At 35.8% G+C, this 17,034-nt stretch overlaps 4 non-coding genes across 4 annotated transcripts; all 4 read right to left on the bottom strand.

Annotated features, from left to right (window-relative positions):
• Window positions 1-166: 166 nt before the first annotated feature.
• LOC135043323 (U1 spliceosomal RNA) lies at window positions 167-329 on the bottom strand. Its single transcript, XR_010236221.1, has one exon. It is a non-coding gene; the product is annotated as a U1 spliceosomal RNA (small nuclear RNA).
• A 152-nt stretch (window positions 330-481) lies between these two features.
• Window positions 482-645, bottom strand: LOC135043299 (U1 spliceosomal RNA). The gene has a single exon (XR_010236198.1). It is a non-coding gene; the product is annotated as a U1 spliceosomal RNA (small nuclear RNA).
• Window positions 646-3,391: 2,746 nt separating this feature from the next.
• On the bottom strand, window positions 3,392-3,465 carry TRNAY-AUA (transfer RNA tyrosine (anticodon AUA)). Its single transcript has one exon. It is a non-coding gene; the product is annotated as a tRNA-Tyr (tRNA).
• Window positions 3,466-5,726: 2,261 nt separating this feature from the next.
• Window positions 5,727-5,800, bottom strand: TRNAN-GUU (transfer RNA asparagine (anticodon GUU)). Its single transcript has one exon. It is a non-coding gene; the product is annotated as a tRNA-Asn (tRNA).
• Window positions 5,801-17,034: the final 11,234 nt, after the last annotated feature.

Genomic DNA, 17,034 nt, shown 5'->3' with positions numbered 1-17,034 from the left:
TGGGCCCTGCAGCACTACCTGTAGTATGCATTGTGCGTTGGAAGGCACAAAGTAAGCAGACGGGAGAGGTCAGGATAGTGCGCAAGGGCATAGAAGGGAGCGGCTCAAGAAAAGAGAAGTGGAAACAGACAGCAAACTAGGCTGGAGAAAGACCTGAGACAAAGAGATCTGAATTATACGAGAGCCGACCAGAGGAAACACAAATTATGCAGTCAAGTTTCCCACATTTGGGGAAATCACAGGAGCAGCACACCCAGAGTGCAATGGGTGAGCCTTGCCCTGGGAGAAGCACCTTCCTGATCATAGTATCTCACCTGGCAGGTAAGTAGGAGTTGGGCTAGAGCTGGGGTGGGTCGCTGCTCGGGCACCCCCCTGTCAAGTGAAGGAGATCCAACTGAGGCAGCACAAGGGAACTCTCGAAAGAAGAACAAGGCTAGAGGAAGATCTGAGACAAAGAAATCTGACTTTTACCAGAGCTGAGCAGAGGAAAGCCCAAACACAGTCCCCCACTACCACAAATAATGCAGTCGAGTTTCCCACATTTGGGGAAATCACAGGGGTCAGCATACTCAGAATGCAATGAATGAACCTCACCCTGGGAGAACAATCTTCATGACCATGGTATCTCCTATGCAAAATAAGTATGATTTGGGATAGGGCTGGGGAGGGCCGCTGCTCAGGCACATCTCTGTCAAGTAAAGGAGATTCAACTGAGGCAGCACAAGGGAACTCTCATCTGGGGACAACAACTGCAGGGAGAACACATATTTTCAGATGAACATGGGAGGGCAGAAGGCTGCCTAATACTGAAGCACCCCCAAACAACAAACCAAATGCAACTACTAGTACAAGCATTCCTGGGGGAAGGCCTGCAGCAGATGGATTTGCATATGGTGATGTCATCCAAGCAGTGGGTCAAAGTTGGCTTCAACCCTCATCTGCATATGAAAAGAGAAAAGGGGCGTGCAGGGCATGGCGGCCTTTTGCGGCGCTTGGATGACCCCTAGTTCGCATTAAACACCTCCACCCTCCTTCGGTGTGGGGCTCATGTTGGCTATGCCCCAGCCCCTGAAGCATTCAAGCTGATTTCTTGCAGCAGCTGGGCACTGTAACAGCTCCAGAGCTGCTCTGTAAGGCAAGTAAAAGGGTGTGGGCCCTGCAGCACTACCTGTAGTTCGCATTGTGCGTTGGAAGGCACAAAGTAAGCAGATGGGAGAAGTCAGGATAGTGCGCAAGGGCATAGAAGGGAGCGGCTCAAGAAAAGAGAAGTGGAAACAGACAGCAAACTAGGCTGAAGAGAGACCTGAGACAAAGAGATCTGAATTATATGAGAGCCGACCAGGGGAAACACAAATTATGCAGTCAAGTTTCCCACATTTGGGGAAATCAAAGGGGCAGCACACCCAGAGTGCAATGGGTGAGCCTTGCCCTGGGAGAAGCACCTACATCATCATAGTACAAAGTACAATAACTTTTACCATTTTAATTTGTTTTAATAGTATATTGACAGTATAGTTTTCTATCAAAAATCCACTTAATTTTCTTTACCCTGTTATTAAAATGGTAATTGACAAAAAAACTACATTGTCACCAGAAGAGCAATACAAAATGTACAAGTGATATATTAAAATCATCTTTCCAGCTTGAATTTCAATGATGCATTGGGGCAACAATTTTGTGAGAAACATCTTCACCCTTAAATAAAGATTTTCGTAATTCCTTACCTGTGTGCTAATTAGATACCACCTTGTTTTCACATTAAACAGACTTCCACATGAGAAAGCAGCAAGGATGCAGTGGCGTTAATGTTTCCTGGTGTCAACCTGTATTATTTCAGTAGACATTGAAATGAGGATACATCTTGCTGCCTTTCCAATGAAGCAAGTTTAATTTAGTAATAGGTGAAAAACCATCCCTACAAAGGTGTTAATCAGAGACTTGGCTTTGTGGACACTTTTCAGAGAACAAATTTGTTAGCATAAAAATAAAGCCAGAAAATAAAGAGCTGTTTAATCACTCAATTGGATTTTTCTGCCAGCATATTTTTTTTCTCTGCAACCCACTGCTAAATTGTGCTTCCTAGCTGTTTTTATAAAATCACTGAATCAAATCTAACTCTGATTACATCAGAGAAGGCCAGGTACCCTACACCATAACAGGGGGTTTGAAATTTTGACTTGTCTACTTAAAGATCACCAAAATCTGATAACAAGGTCAATTAGGTCCCTGGGTGGGATTGAACCACCAACCTTTTGGTTAATAGCCGTACATACTAACTGATTGCGCCACAGAGACACTTTGCAAAAGTCCATACTGACAAAGGCTAATAAGCATTCATCTAAAACGTTTCCTAGAAAAACTTTAAAAAGTCAATAATCTGGAGAGTTTTTGTAAGATGTTTCTTCCATCAACCAACGAAGAAACACATTGGTACTTTCCCATGATGAGTGAGTGCTTCAGGATCTCTTGAACTTACATGTGCAGCAGAGTACTGCAATGGAAGCATGCTGGGCCCATAACCCAGAGGTAGGCAGATTGAAACTATCCTCTGCTATATGCATTTTTTTTTTGTTAATTAAAGTAATCCAAAACTGGGATTGATATTTTGTCTCTTTTATTTTTACTTAAAGTACAATAACTTTTACCATTTTAATTTGTTTTAATAGTATATTGACAGTATTGTTTTCTTTCAAAAATCCACTTCATTTTCTTTACCCTATTATTAAAATGGTAATTGACAAAAACAAACTACATTGTCACCAGAAGAGCAATACAAAATGTACAAGTGATATATTAAAATCATCTTTCCAGCTTGAATTTCAATGTTGCATTGGGTCAACAATTTTGTGAGAAACATCTTCACCCTTAAATAAAGATTTTCTTAATTCCTTACCTGTGTGCTAATTAGATATCACCTTGTTTTCACATTAAACAGACTTCCACATGAGAAAGCAGCAAGGATGCAGTGGCGTTAATGTTTCCTGGTGTCAACTTGAATTATTTCAGTAGACATTGAAATGAGGATGCATCTTGCTGCCTTTCCAATGAAGCAAGTTTAATTTAGTAATAGGTGAAAAACCATCCTTACAAAGGTGTTAATCAGAGACTTGGCTTTGTGGACACTTTTCAGAGAACAAATTTGTTAGCATAAAAATAAAGCCAGAAAATGAAGAGCTGTTTAATCACTCGATTGGATTTTTCTGCCAGCATATTTTTTTTCTCTGCAACCCACTGCTAAATTGTGCTTCCTAGCTGTTTTTTATAAAATCACTGAATCAAATCTAACTCTGATTACATCAGAGAAGGCCAGGTACCCTACACAATAAGAGGGGGTTTGAAATTTTGACTTGTCTACTTAAATATCACCAAAATCTGATCACAAGGTCAATTACGTCCCTGGGTGGGATTGAACCACCAACCTTTTGGTTTATAGCCGAACACACTAACCGATTGCGCCACCGAGACACTTTGTAAACAGTACATACTGACAAAGGCTAATAAGCATACATCTAGAACGTTTCCTAGAAAAATATTAAAAAATCAATAATCTGGAGAGTTTTTGTAAGATGTTTCTTCCATCAACCAATGAATAAACACATTGGTACTTTCCCATGATGAGTGAGTGCTTCAGGATCTCTTGCACTTACATGTGCAGCAGAGTACTGCAATGGAAGCATGCTGGACCCATAACCCAGAGGTAGGCAGATTGAAACTATCCTTTGCTATATGCATTTTTTTTGTTAATTTAAGTAATCAAAACTGGGATTGATATTTTTGCTCTTTTATTTTTACTTAAAGTACAATAACTTTTACCATTTTAATTTGTTTTAATAGTATATTGACAGTATAGTTTTCTTTCAAAAATCCACTTAATTTTCTTTACCCTATTATTAAAATGGTAATTGACAAAAAAAACTACATTGTCACCAGAAGAGCAATACAAAATGTACAAGTGATATATTAAAATCATCTTTCCAGCTTGAATTTCAATGATGCATTGGGGCAACGATTTTGTGAGAAACATCTTCACCCTTAAATAAAGATTTTCTTAATTCCTTACCTGTGTGCTAATTAGATATCACCTTGTTTTCATATTAAACAGACTTTTACATGAGAAAGCAGCAAGGATGCAGTGGCGTTAATGTTTCCTGGTGTCAACCTGTATTATTTCAGTAGACATTGAAATGAGGATGCATCTTGCTGCCTTTCCAATGAAGCAAGTTTAATTTAGTAATAGGTGAAAAACCATCCTTACAAAGGTGTTAATCAGAGACTTGGCTTTGTGGACACTTTTCAGAGAACAAATTTGTTAGCATAAAAATAAAGCAAGAAAATAAAGAGCTGTTTAATCACTCAATTGGATTTTTCTGCCAGCATATTTTTTTTCTCTGCAACCCACTGCTAAATTGTGCTTCCTAGCTGTTTTTATAAAATCACTGAATCAAATCTAACTCTGATTACATCAGAGAAGGCCAAGTACCCTACACCATAACAGGGGGTTTGAAATTTTGACTTGTCTACTTAAAGATCACCAAAATCTGATAACAAGGTCAATTAGGTCCCTGGGTGGGATTAAACCACCAACCTTTTGGTTAAAAGCCATACATACTAACTGATTGCGCCACAGAGACACTTTGCAAATTTCCATACTGACAAAGGCTAATAAGCATTCATCTAAAACGTTTCCTAGAAAAACTTTAAAATGTCAATAATCTGGAGAGTTTTTGTAAGATGTTTCTTCCATCAACCAACGAAGAAACACATTGGTACTTTCCCATGATGAGTGAGTGCTTCAGGATCTCTTGCACTTACATGTGCAGCAGAGTACTGCAATGGAAGCATGCTGGGCCCATAACCCAGAGGTAGGCAGATTGAAACTATCCTCTGCTATATGCATTTTTTTTTGTTAATTAAAGTAATCCAAAACTGGGATTGATATTTTGTCTCTTTTATTTTTACTTAAAGTACAATAACTTTTACCATTTTAATTTGTTTTAATAGTATATTGACAGTATTGTTTTCTTTCAAAAATCCACTTCATTTTCTTTACCCTATTATTAAAATGGTAATTGACAAAAACAAACTACATTGTCACCAGAAGAGCAATACAAAATGTACAAGTGATATATTAAAATCATCTTTCCAGCTTGAATTTCAATGATGCATTGGGTCAACAATTTTGTGAGAAACATCTTCACCCTTAAATAAAGATTTTCTTAATTCCTTACCTGTGTGCTAATTAGATATCACCTTGTTTTCACATTAAACAGACTTCCACATGAGAAAGCAGCAAGGATGCAGTGGCGTTAATGTTTCCTGGTGTCAACTTGTATTATTTCAGTAGACATTGAAATGAGGATGCATCTTGCTGCCTTTCCAATGAAGCAAGTTTAATTTAGTAATAGGTGAAAAACCATCCTTACAAAGGTGTTAATCAGAGACTTGGCTTTGTGGACACTTTTCAGAGAACAAATTTGTTAGCATAAAAATAAAGCCAGAAAATGAAGAGCTGTTTAATCACTCGATTGGATTTTTCTGCCAGCATATTTTTTTTCTCTGCAACCCACTGCTAAATTGTGCTTCCTAGCTGTTTTTTATAAAATCACTGAATCAAATCTAACTCTGATTACATCAGAGAAGGCCATGTACCCTACACCATAAGAGGAGGTTTGAAATTTTGACTTGTCTACTTAAATATCACCAAAATCTGATCACAAGGTTAATTACGTCCCTGGGTGGGATTGAACCACCAACCTTTTGGTTAACAGCCAAACACACTAACCGATTGCGCCACAGAGACACTTTGCAAAAAGTACATACTGACAAAGGCTAATAAGCATACATCTAGAACGTTTCCTAGAAAAACATTAAAAAATCAATAATCTGGAGAGTTTTTGTAAGATGTTTCTTCCATCAACCAACGAATAAACACATTGGTACTTTCCCATGATGAGTGAGTGCTTCAGGATCTCTTGCACTTACATGGGCAGCAGAGTACTGCAATGGAAGCATGCTGGACCCATAACCCAGAGGTAGGCAGATTGAAACTATCCTTTGCTATATGCATTTTTTTTGTTAATTTAAGTAATCAAAACTGGGATTGATATTTTTGCTCTTTTATTTTTACTTAAAGTACAATAACTTTTACCATTTTAATTTGTTTTAATAGTATATTGACAGTATAGTTTTCTTTCAAAAATCCACTTAATTTTCTTTACCCTGTTATTAAAATGGTAATTGACAAAAAAACTACATTGTCACCAGAAGAGCAATACAAAATGTACAAGTGATATATTAAAATCATCTTTCCAGCTTGAATTTCAATGATGCATTGGGGCAACAATTTTGTGAGAAACATCTTCACCCTTAAATAAAGATTTTCGTAATTCCTTACCTGTGTGCTAATTAGATATCACCTTGTTTTCACATTAAACAGACTTCCATGTGAGAAAGCAGCAAAGATGCAGTGGCGTTAATGTTTCCTGGTGTCAACCTGTATTATTTCAGTAGACATTGAAATGAGGATGCATCTTGCTGCCTTTCCAATGAAGCAAGTTTAATTTAGTAATAGGTGAAAAACCATCCTTACAAAGGTGTTAATCAGAGACTTGGCTTTGTGGACACTTTTCAGAGAACAAATTTGTTAGCATAAAAATAAATTCCAGAAAATGAAGAGCTGTTTAATCACTCAATTGGATTTTTCTGCCAGCATATTTTTTTTCTCTGCAACCCACTGCTAAATTGTGCTTCCTAGCTGTTTTTTATAAAATCACTGAATCAAATCTAACTCTGATTACATCAGAGAAGGCCAGGTACCCTACACAATAAGAGGGGGTTTGAAATTTTGACTTGTCTACTTAAATATCACCAAAATCTGATCACAAGGTCAATTACGTCCCTGGGTGGGATTGAACCACCGACCTTTTGGTTAATAGCCGAACACACTAACCGATTGCGCCACCAAGACACTTTGCAAACAGTACATACTAACAAAGGCTAATAAGCATACATCTAGAACGTTTCCTAGAAAAATATTAAAAAATCAATAATCTGGAGAGTTTTTGTAAGATGTTTCTTCCATCAACCAATGAATAAACACATTGGTACTTTCCCATGATGAGGGAGTGCTTCAGGATCTCTTGCACTTACATGTGCAGCAGAGTACTGCAATGGAAGCATGCTGGACCCATAACCCAGAGGTAGGCAGATTGAAACTATCCTTTGCTATATGCATTTTTTTTTGTTAATTTAAGTAATCAAAACTGGGATTGATATTTTTGCTCTTTTATTTTTACTTAAAGTACAATAACTTTTACCATTTTAATTTGTTTTAATAGTATATTGACAGTATAGTTTTCTTTCAAAAATCCACTTAATTTTCTTTACCCTATTATTAAAATGGTAATTGACAAAAAAAACTACATTGTCACCAGAAGAGCAATACAAAATGTACAAGTGATATATTAAAATCATCTTTCCAGCTTGAATTTCAATGATGCATTGGGGCAACAATTTTGTGAGAAACATATTCACCCTTAAATAAAGATTTTCGTAATTTCTTACCTGTGTGCTAATTAGATATCACCTTGTTTTCACATTAAACAGACTTCCACATGAGAAAGCAGCAAGGATGCAGTGGCGTTAATGTTTCCTGGTGTCAACCTGTATTATTTCAGTAGACATTGAAATGAGGATGCATCTTGCTGCCTTTCCAATGAAGCAAGTTTAATTTAGTAATAGGTGAAAAACCATCCCTACAAAGGTGTTAATCAGAGACTTGGCTTTGTGGACACTTTTCAGAGAACAAATTTGTTAGCATAAAAATAAAGCCAGAAAATGAAGAGCTGTTTAATCACGCAATTTGATTTTTTTGCCAGCATATTTCTTTTTCTCTGCAACCCACTGCTAAATTGTGCTTCCTAGATGTTTTTATAAAATCACTGAATCAAATCTAACTCTGATTACATCAGAGAAGGCCAGGTACCCTACACCATAACAGGGGGTATGAAATTTGACTTGTCTACTTAAAGATCACCAAAATCTGATAACAAGGTCAATTAGGTCCCTGGGTGGGATTGAACCACCAACCTTTTGGTTAATAGCCGTACATACTAACTGATTGCGCCACAGAGACACTTTGCAAAAGTTCATACTGACAAAGGCTAATAAGCATTCATCTAAAACGTTTCCTAGAAAAACTTTAAAAAGTCAATAATCTGGAGAGTTTTTGTAAGATGTTTCTTCCATCAACCAACGAAGAAACACATTGGTACTTTCCCATGATGAGTGAGTGCTTCAGGATCTCTTGCACTTACATGTGCAGCAGAGTACTGCAATGGAAGCATGCTGGGCCCATAACCCAGAGGTAGGCAGATTGAAACTATCCTCTGCTATATGCATTTTTTTTTGTTAATTAAAGTAATCCAAAACTGGGATTGATATTTTGGCTCTTTTATTTTTACTTAAAGTACAATAACTTTTACCATTTTAATTTGTTTTAATAGTATATTGACAGTATTGTTTTCTTTCAAAAATCCACTTCATTTTCTTTACCCTATTATTAAAATGGTAATTGACAAAAACAAACTACATTGTCACCAGAAGAGCAATACAAAATGTACAAGTGATATATTAAAATCATCTTTCCAGCTTGAATTTCAATGATGCATTGGGGCAACGATTTTGTGAGAAACATCTTCACCCTTAAATAAAGATTTTCTTAATTCCTTACCTGTGTGCTAATTAGATATCACCTTGTTTTCATATTAAACAGACTTTTACATGAGAAAGCAGCAAGGATGCAGTGGCGTTAATGTTTCCTGGTGTCAACCTGTATTATTTCAGTAGACATTGAAATGAGGATGCATCTTGCTGCCTTTCCAATGAAGCAAGTTTAATTTAGTAATAGGTGAAAAACCATCCTTACAAAGGTGTTAATCAGAGACTTGGCTTTGTGGACACTTTTCAGAGAACAAATTTGTTAGCATAAAAATAAAGCCAGAAAATAAAGAGCTGTTTAATCACTCAATTGGATTTTTCTGCCAGCATATTTTTTTTCTCTGCAACCCACTGCTAAATTGTGCTTCCTAGCTGTTTTTATAAAATCACTGAATCAAATCTAACTCTGATTACATCAGAGAAGGCCAAGTACCCTACACCTTAACAGGGGGTTTGAAATTTTGACTTGTCTACTTAAAGATCACCAAAATCTGATAACAAGGTCAATTAGGTCCCTAGGTGGGATTAAACCACCAACCTTTTGGTTAAAAGCCGTACATACTAACTGATTGCGCCACAGAGACACTTTGCAAATTTCCATACTGACAAAGGCTAATAAGCATTCATCTAAAACGTTTCCTAGCAAAACTTTAAAAAGTCAATAATCTGGAGAGTTTTTGTAAGATGTTTCTTCCATCAACCAACGAAGAAACACATTGGTACTTTCCCATGATGAGTGAGTGCTTCAGGATCTCTTGAACTTACATGTGCAGCAGAGTACTGCAATGGAAGCATGCTGGGCCCATAACCCAGAGGTAGGCAGATTGAAACTATCCTCTGCTATATGCATTTTTTTTTTGTTAATTAAAGTAATCCAAAACTGGGATTGATATTTTGTCTCTTTTATTTTTACTTAAAGTACAATAACTTTTACCATTTTAATTTGTTTTAATAGTATATTGACAGTATTGTTTTCTTTCAAAAATCCACTTAATTTTCTTTACCCTATTATTAAAATGGTAATTGACAAAAACAAACTACATTGTCACCAGAAGAGCAATACAAAATGTACAAGTGATATATTAAAATCATCTTTCCAGCTTGAATTTCAATGATGCATTGGGTCAACAATTTTGTGAGAAACATCTTCACCCTTAAATAAAGATTTTCTTAATTCCTTACCTGTGTGCTAATTAGATATCACCTTGTTTTCACATTAAACAGACTTCCACATGAGAAAGCAGCAAGGATGCAGTGGCGTTAATGTTTCCTGGTGTCAACTTGTATTATTTCAGTAGACATTGAAATGAGGATGCATCTTGCTGCCTTTCCAATGAAGCAAGTTTAATTTAGTAATAGGTGAAAAACCATCCTTACAAAGGTGTTAATCAGAGACTTGGCTTTGTGGACACTTTTCAGAGAACAAATTTGTTAGCATAAAAATAAAGCCAGAAAATGAAGAGCTGTTTAATCACTCGATTGGATTTTTCTGCCAGCATATTTTTTTTCTCTGCAACCCACTGCTAAATTGTGCTTCCTAGCTGTTTTTTATAAAATCACTGAATCAAATCTAACTCTGATTACATCAGAGAAGGCCATGTACCCTACACCATAAGAGGAGGTTTGAAATTTTGACTTGTCTACTTAAATATCACCAAAATCTGATCACAAGGTTAATTACGTCCCTGGGTGGGATTGAACCACCAACCTTTTGGTTAATAGCCGAACACACTAACCGATTGCGCCACAGAGACACTTTGCAAACAGTACATACTGACAAAGGCTAATAAGCATACATCTAGAACGTTTCCTAGAAAAACATTAAAAAATCAATAATCTGGAGAGTTTTTGTAAGATGTTTCTTCCATCAACCAATGAATAAACACATTGGTACTTTCCCATGATGAGTGAGTGCTTCAGGATCTCTTGCACTTACATGTGCAGCAGAGTACTGCAATGGAAGCATGCTGGACCCATAACCCAGAGGTAGGCAGATTGAAACTATCCTTTGTTATATGCATTTTTTTTTGTTAATTTAAGTAATCAAAACTGGGATTGATATTTTTGCTCTTTTATTTTTACTTAAAGTACAATAACTTTTACCATTTTAATTTGTTTTAATAGTATATTGACAGTATAGTTTTCTTTCAAAAATCCGCTTAATTTTCTTTACCCTATTATTAAAATGGTAATCGACAAAAAAAACTACATTGTCACCAGAAGAGCAATACAAAATGTACAAGTGATATATTAAAATCATCTTTCCAGCTTGAATTTCAAAGATGCATTGGGGCAACAATTTTGTGAGAAACATCTTCACCCTTAAATAAAGATTTTCGGAATTTCTTACCTGTGTGCTAATTAGATATCACCTTGTTTTCACATTAAACAGACTTCCACATGAGAAAGCAGCAAGGATGCAGTGGCGTTAATGTTTCCTGGTGTCAACTTGTATTATTTCAGTAGACATTGAAATGAGGATGCATCTTGCTGCCTTTCCAATGAAGCAAGTTTAATTTAGTAATAGGTGAAAAACCATCCCTACAAAGGTGTTAATCAGAGACTTGGCTTTGTGGACACTTTTCAGAGAACAAATTTGTTAGCATAAAAATAAAGCCAGAAAATGAAGAGCTGTTTAATCACGCAATTTGATTTTTTTGCCAGCATATTTCTTTTTCTCTGCAACCCACTGCTAAATTGTGCTTCCTAGATGTTTTTATAAAATCACTGAATCAAATCTAACTCTGATTACATCAGAGAAGGCCAGGTACCCTACACCATAACAGGGGGTATGAAATTTGACTTGTCTACTTAAATATCACCAAAATCTGATAACAAGGTCAATTGGTGGGATTGAACCACCAACCTTTTGGTTAATAGCCGTACATACTAACTGATTGCGCCACAGAGACACTTTGCAAAAGTTCATACTGACAAAGGCTAATAAGCATTCATCTAAAACGTTTCCTAGAAAAACTTTAAAATGTCAATTATCTGGAGAGTTTTTGTAAGATGTTTCTGCCATCAACCAACGAAGAAACACATTGGTACTTTCCCATGATGAGTGAGTGCTTCAGGATCTCTTGCACTTACATGTGCAGCAGAGTACTGCAATGGAAGCATGCTGGGCCCATAACCCAGAGGTAGGCAGATTGAAACTATCCTCTGCTATATGCATTTTTTTTTGTTAATTAAAGTAATCCAAAACTCGGATTGATATTTTGTCTCTTTTATTTTTACTTAAAGTACAATAACTTTTACCATTTTAATTTGTTTTAATAGTATATTGACAGTATTGTTTTCTTTCAAAAATCCACTTCATTTTCTTTACCCTATTATTAAAATGGTAATTGACAAAAACAAACTACATTGTCACCAGAAGAGCAATACAAAATGTACAAGTGATATATTAAAATCATCTTTCCAGCTTGAATTTCAATGATGCATTGGGTCAACAATTTTGTGAGAAACATCTTCACCCTTAAATAAAGATTTTCTTAATTCCTTACCTGTGTGCTAATTAGATATCACCTTGTTTTCACATTAAACAGACTTCCACATGAGAAAGCAGCAAGGATGCAGTGGCGTTAATGTTTCCTGGTGTCAACTTGTATTATTTCAGTAGACATTGAAATGAGGATGCATCTTGCTGCCTTTCCAATGAAGCAAGTTTAATTTAGTAATAGGTGAAAAACCATCCTTACAAAGGTGTTAATCAGAGACTTGGCTTTGTGGACACTTTTCAGAGAACAAATTTGTTAGCATAAAAATAAAGCCAGAAAATGAAGAGCTGTTTAATCACTCGATTGGATTTTTCTGCCAGCAAATTTTTTTTCTCTGCAACCCACTGCTAAATTGTGCTTCCTAGCTGTTTTTTATAAAATCACTGAATCAAATCTAACTCTGATTACATCAGAGAAGGCCATGTACCCTACACCATAAGAGGAGGTTTGAAATTTTGACTTGTCTACTTAAATATCACCAAAATCTGATCACAAGGTTAATTACATCCCTGGGTGGGATTGAACCACCAACCTTTTGGTTAACAGCCAAACACACTAACCGATTGCGCCACAGAGACACTTTGCAAAAAGTACATACTGACAAAGGCTAATAAGCATACATCTAGAACGTTTCCTAGAAAAACATTAAAAAATCAATAATCTGGAGAGTTTTTGTAAGATGTTTCTTCCATCAACCAACGAATAAACACATTGGTACTTTCCCATGATGAGTGAGTGCTTCAGGATCTCTTGCACTTACATGGGCAGCAGAGTACTGCAATGGAAGCATGCTGGACCCATAACCCAGAGGTAGGCAGATTGAAACTATCCTTTGCTATATGCATTTTTTTTGTTAATTTAAGTAATCAAAACTGGGATTGATATTTTTGCTCTTTTATTTTTACTTAAAGTACAATAACTTTTACCATTTTAATTTGTTTTAATAGTATATTGACAGTATAGTTTTCTTTCAAAAATCCACTTAATTTTCTTTACCCTGTTATTAAAATGGTAATTGACAAAAAAACTACATTGTCACCAGAAGAGCAATACAAAATGTACAAGTGATATATTAAAATCATCTTTCCAGCTTGAATTTCAATGATGCATTGGGGCAACAATTTTGTGAGAAACATCTTCACCCTTAAATAAAGATTTTCGTAATTCCTTACCTGTGTGCTAATTAGATATCACCTTGTTTTCACATTAAACAGACTTCCATGTGAGAAAGCAGCAAAGATGCAGTGGCGTTAATGTTTCCTGGTGTCAACCTGTATTATTTCAGTAGACATTGAAATGAGGATGCATCTTGCTGCCTTTCCAATGAAGCAAGTTTAATTTAGTAATAGGTGAAAAACCATCCTTACAAAGGTGTTAATCAGAGACTTGGCTTTGTGGACACTTTTCAGAGAACAAATTTGTTAGCATAAAAATAAATTCCAGAAAATGAAGAGCTGTTTAATCACTCAATTGGATTTTTCTGCCAGCATATTTTTTTTCTCTGCAACCCACTGCTAAATTGTGCTTCCTAGCTGTTTTTTATAAAATCACTGAATCAAATCTAACTCTGATTACATCAGAGAAGGCCAGGTACCCTACACAATAAGAGGGGGTTTGAAATTTTGACTTGTCTACTTAAATATCACCAAAATCTGATCACAAGGTCAATTACGTCCCTGGGTGGGATTGAACCACCAACCTTTTGGTTAATAGCCGAACACACTAACCGATTGCGCCACCGAGACACTTTGCAAACAGTACATACTGACAAAGGCTAATAAGCATACATCTAGAACGTTTCCTAGAAAAATATTAAAAAATCAATAATCTGGAGAGTTTTTGTAAGATGTTTCTTCCATCAACCAATGAATAAACACATTGGTACTTTCCCATGATGAGGGAGTGCTTCAGGATCTCTTGCACTTACATGTGCAGCAGAGTACTGCAATGGAAGCATGCTGGACCCATAACCCAGAGGTAGGCAGATTGAAACTATCCTTTGCTATATGCATTTTTTTTGGTTAATTTAAGTAATCAAAACTGGGATTGATATTTTTGCTCTTTTATTTTTACTTAAAGTACAATAACTTTTACCATTTTAATTTGTTTTAATAGTATATTGACAGTATAGTTTTCTTTCAAAAATCCACTTAATTTTCTTTACCCTATTATTAAAATGGTAATTGACAAAAAAAACTACATTGTCACCAGAAGAGCAATACAAAATGTACAAGTGATATATTAAAATCATCTTTCCAGCTTGAATTTCAATGATGCATTGGGGCAACAATTTTGTGAGAAACATCTTCACCCTTAAATAAAGATTTTCGTAATTTCTTACCTGTGTGCTAATTAGATATCACCTTGTTTTCACATTAAACAGACTTCCACATGAGAAAGCAGCAAGGATGCAGTGGCGTTAATGTTTCCTGGTGTCAACCTGTATTATTTCAGTAGACATTGAAATGAGGATGCATCTTGCTGCCTTTCCAATGAAGCAAGTTTAATTTAGTAATAGGTGAAAAACCATCCCTACAAAGGTGTTAATCAGAGACTTGGCTTTGTGGACACTTTTCAGAGAACAAATTTGTTAGCATAAAAATAAAGCCAGAAAATGAAGAGCTGTTTAATCACGCAATTTGATTTTTTTGCCAGCATATTTCTTTTTCTCTGCAACCCACTGCTAAATTGTGCTTCCTAGATGTTTTTATAAAATCACTGAATCAAATCTAACTCTGATTACATCAGAGAAGGCCAGGTACCCTACACCATAACAGGGGGTATGAAATTTGACTTGTCTACTTAAAGATCACCAAAATCTGATAACAAGGTCAATTAGGTCCCTGGGTGGGATTGAACCAACAACCTTTTGGTTAATAGCCGTACATACTAACTGATTGCGCCACAGAGACACTTTGCAAAAGTTCATACTGACAAAGGCTAATAAGCATTCATCTAAAACGTTTCCTAGAAAAACTTTAAAAAGTCAATAATCTGGAGAGTTTTTGTAAGATGTTTCTTCCATCAACCAACGAAGAAACACATTGGTACTTTCCCATGATGAGTGAGTGCTTCAGGATCTCTTGCACTTACATGTGCAGCAGAGTACTGCAATGGAAGCATGCTGTGCCCATAACCCAGAGGTAGGCAGATTGAAACTATCCTCTGCTATATGCATTTTTTTGTTTGTTAATTAAAGTAATCCAAAACTGGGATTGATATTTTGTCTCTTTTATTTTTACTTAAAGTACAATAACTTTTACCATTTTAATTTGTTTTAATAGTATATTGACAGTATTGTTTTCTTTCAAAAATCCACTTCATTTTCTTTACCCTATTATTAAAATGGTAATTGACAAAAACAAACTACATTGTCACCAGAAGAGCAATACAAAATGTACAAGTGATATATTAAAATCATCTTTCCAGCTATAATTTCAATGATGCATTGGGGCAACGATTTTGTGAGAAACATCTTCACCCTTAAATAAAGATTTTCTTAATTCCTTACCTGTGTGCTAATTAGATATCACCTTCTTTTCACATTAAACAGACTTCCACATGAGAAAGCAGCAAGGATGCAGTGGCGTTAATGTTTCCTGGTGTCAACCTGTATTATTTCAGTAGACATTGAAATGAGGATGCATCTTGCTGCCTTTCCAATGAAGCAAGTTTAATTTAGTAATAGGTGAAAAACCATCCTTACAAAGGTGTTAATCAGAGACTTGGCTTTGTGGACACTTTTCAGAGAACAAATTTGTTAGCATAAAAATAAAGCCAGAAAATAAAAAACTGTTTAATCACTCAATTGGATTTTTCTGCCAGCATATTTTTTTTCTCTGCAACCCACTGCTAAATTGTGCTTCCAAGCTGTTTTTATAAAATCACTGAATCAAATCTAACTCTGATTACATCAGAGAAGGCCAAGTACCCTACACCATAACAGGGGGTTTGAAATTTTGACTTGTCTACTTAAAGATCACCAAAATCTGATAACAAGGTCAATTAGGTCCCTGGGTGGGATTGAACCACCAACCTTTTGGTTAATAGCCGTACATACTAACTGATTGCGCCACAGAGACACTTTGCAAAAGTCTATACTGACAAAGGCTAATAAGCATTCATCTAAAACGTTTCCTAGCAAAACTTTAAAAAGTCAATAATCTGGAGAGTTTTTGTAAGATGTTTCTTCCATCAACCAACGAAGAAACACATTGGTACTTTCCCATGATGAGTGAGTGCTTCAGGATCTCTTGCACTTACATGTGCAGCAGAGTACTGCAATGGAAGCATGCTGGACCCATAACCCAGAGGTAGGCAGATTGAAACTATCCTCTGCTGTATGCTTTTTTTTTTTGTTAATTAAAGTAATCCAAAACTGGGATTGATATTTTGTCTCTTTTATTTTTACTTAAAGTACAATAACTTTTACCATTTTAATTTGTTTTAATAGTATATTGACAGTATTGTTTTCTTTCAAAAATCCACTTCATTTTCTTTACCCTATTATTAAAATGGTAATTGACAAAAAAAACTACATTGTCACCAGAAGAGCAATACAAAATGTACAAGTGATATATTAAAATCATCTTTCCAGCTTGAATTTCAATGATGCATTGGGGCAACAATTTTGTGAGAAACATCTTCACCCTTAAATAAAGATTTTCGTAATTTCTTACCTGTGTGCTAATTAGATATCACCTTGTTTTCACATTAAACAGACTTCCACATGAGAAAGCAGCAAGGATGCAGTGGCGTTAATGTTTCCTGGTGTCAACCTGTATTATTTCAGTAGACATTGAAATGAGGATGC

Source organism: Pseudophryne corroboree, unplaced genomic scaffold (genome assembly GCF_028390025.1).
Source record: "Pseudophryne corroboree isolate aPseCor3 unplaced genomic scaffold, aPseCor3.hap2 scaffold_853, whole genome shotgun sequence".
Taxonomy (NCBI): domain Eukaryota; kingdom Metazoa; phylum Chordata; class Amphibia; order Anura; family Myobatrachidae; genus Pseudophryne; species Pseudophryne corroboree.
This window is presented reverse-complemented; position numbering and strand designations above follow the sequence as displayed.